A 1,923-nucleotide genomic window follows, 5' to 3' on the forward strand; every position below is an offset into this window, starting at 1 on the left:
ACACACACACACACACAGACACACACAGGACCTGAGAACCACAGCAGCATCTTTTATACTCGTCCCTGTGTTTCTGGTGGAACATGGACGACCTGCTGCTCTTTTTGTTTCTCCTCACAAATAACATCTTTTTAAAAAATAATCCAGTTTGCCACGAAGCCTTTGAGCAAACTGCAGTTTTTTAAACCTGTTGAATCCTGTCACCTGATCTGTAAATGCTGATGTACAGAACTTTTGTCTTAAAAACAAAGGTCACTGTTCAGTCTTTTCATTTTGTTGTAGTTTTATCTAAAAAAAACAAAAAAAAGGTGAAAAAAATCTACTGCTTGTCAACAACTAAATGCTGCCCTGAACACGTCTGTGGAGTCTGGTTCTGATGAGCCAGAACCACACAGTTTGGACCTGCTCAGACACACACACAGCCCTGAACTCGTCTGTGGAGTCTGGTTCTGATGAGACAGAACCACACGGTTTGGACCTGCTCAGACACACACAGCACCAGCCTGGTTCTGGATCTCCTACATGTGTAGACGTCCATGTCCTGGTAAGTGCTGGTAAGAAGTGCGACATCCCTCAGAACAAGARTGGTTGTGTGTTTTCTTTTGTTGTGTTGGATCAGAACCACAGAAAGTTCTGAATGATAATACTTGTCTGTTGATTAGAACCTCAGTGTTCTGCTTGTTGTTTGTCTGGTTCAGATTCTGCTTTCCTGTAAATTGTGAAACAGTGAGCACTAGACAGTTTTCAGTTTGATGTCTGTTTTCATCATGAGACCTAAACTAGAAGCTCCAGGATCCAGATCCTCCAGAACCCCACCATCTCCTCTGACAAGCAGACCTGTCAGTGGACCTGACTGAACAGGTGTGTTGTGGGAGGGAAAGATGACGGCAGGTGTGTCTTTGGGCCAGAACATGTTAGTTTGTGGGTGTTAAGCCTCTGTGCCTCCTGTGGAGGTTGTGGGTCCACAGATGGTGGGGTTTGGAGGACTCACACTGAGGCTGAAGTCCTGCACAAACACATGGGATGAAAGTTGTTTCTTTTCTTTTTTTTTCAAACTAAATGTACAGAGGGCAGACTTTTTTTTYCCCCAAAAAATGGCATTTCTTCTTGACTGGTTTTCTTATCACTTAATTTATATTTACATATTTGTACCATGTGATTTTTGTTTTAATAGCTTTCATAGCAGGTAGATCTTTCAATAAAACTTTCACCACTGTTCAGACGCCTCATGTTCCTCTTCACAAACATTTACATGGTTCTTCTCCAGATGGATGCAGAGGGTATTTTTGTGTTTATGAGTCAACAAAGCCTCGTTTAAAGTACTGATAAACTGAAGACATGAACAGGTTGGACAACCATGATGAAGATGTAACTTATCCTGGTTCTGGTTCTGAAGGGTTCTTCCTGTTAGAGTTGTTCATTAACACTGTCAGCACTCTGCTGGAGCTCCGTCTGCAGGATTCCTTCACAACAACGACCTTTTTCACAATAAAAACCACAATAACCTTTGAGCAACAAAGGATCYGGTGTTCCCTGACCCGAACACTGAACACAGCTCAGCGGTCACCCCCTGGAGCCTGGCCTGGACACAGTCTGAAGAGACGAGGACCGTTCTGTCCATGTCAGGTACAGAAAGTGGTGGGTAGTGGTTGAAGGCTTACCACCTGTGGGAGGGGCCTCACCACCTGTGGGACGGGCCATAGGGGTCAGGTACAATGTGTGCTGGGCAGTGGTTGAAGGTGAGGACCTTGGTGGTCTGATCCTGGACTACAGAAGCTGGCTCTAGGGACGTGGAACATCACCTCTGTGGTGGGGGAGGAGCCTGAGCTGGTGTGTGAGGTTGAGAGGTTCTGACTAGATATACGCTCACCGGCCACTTTATTAGGTACACCACACTAGTAACGGGTTGGACCCTCTTTTGCC

At 45.3% G+C, this 1,923-nt stretch overlaps 1 protein-coding gene across 2 annotated transcripts in view; it reads left to right on the forward strand.

Moving 5' to 3' along the window:
• papolg (poly(A) polymerase gamma) overlaps positions 1–262 on the forward strand; it is a gene marked incomplete in the record, with an annotated part of 34,226 nt that extends 33,964 nt beyond the window's left edge. For both annotated transcript variants that reach the window (XM_014032480.1, XM_014032481.1), the window contains 1 exon segment: positions 2–262.
• Between the last annotated feature and the right edge of the window lie 1,661 nt (positions 263–1,923).

Source organism: Austrofundulus limnaeus, unplaced genomic scaffold (assembly GCF_001266775.1).
Source record: "Austrofundulus limnaeus strain Quisiro unplaced genomic scaffold, Austrofundulus_limnaeus-1.0 Scaffold1463, whole genome shotgun sequence".
Lineage (NCBI taxonomy): Eukaryota > Metazoa > Chordata > Actinopteri > Cyprinodontiformes > Rivulidae > Austrofundulus > Austrofundulus limnaeus.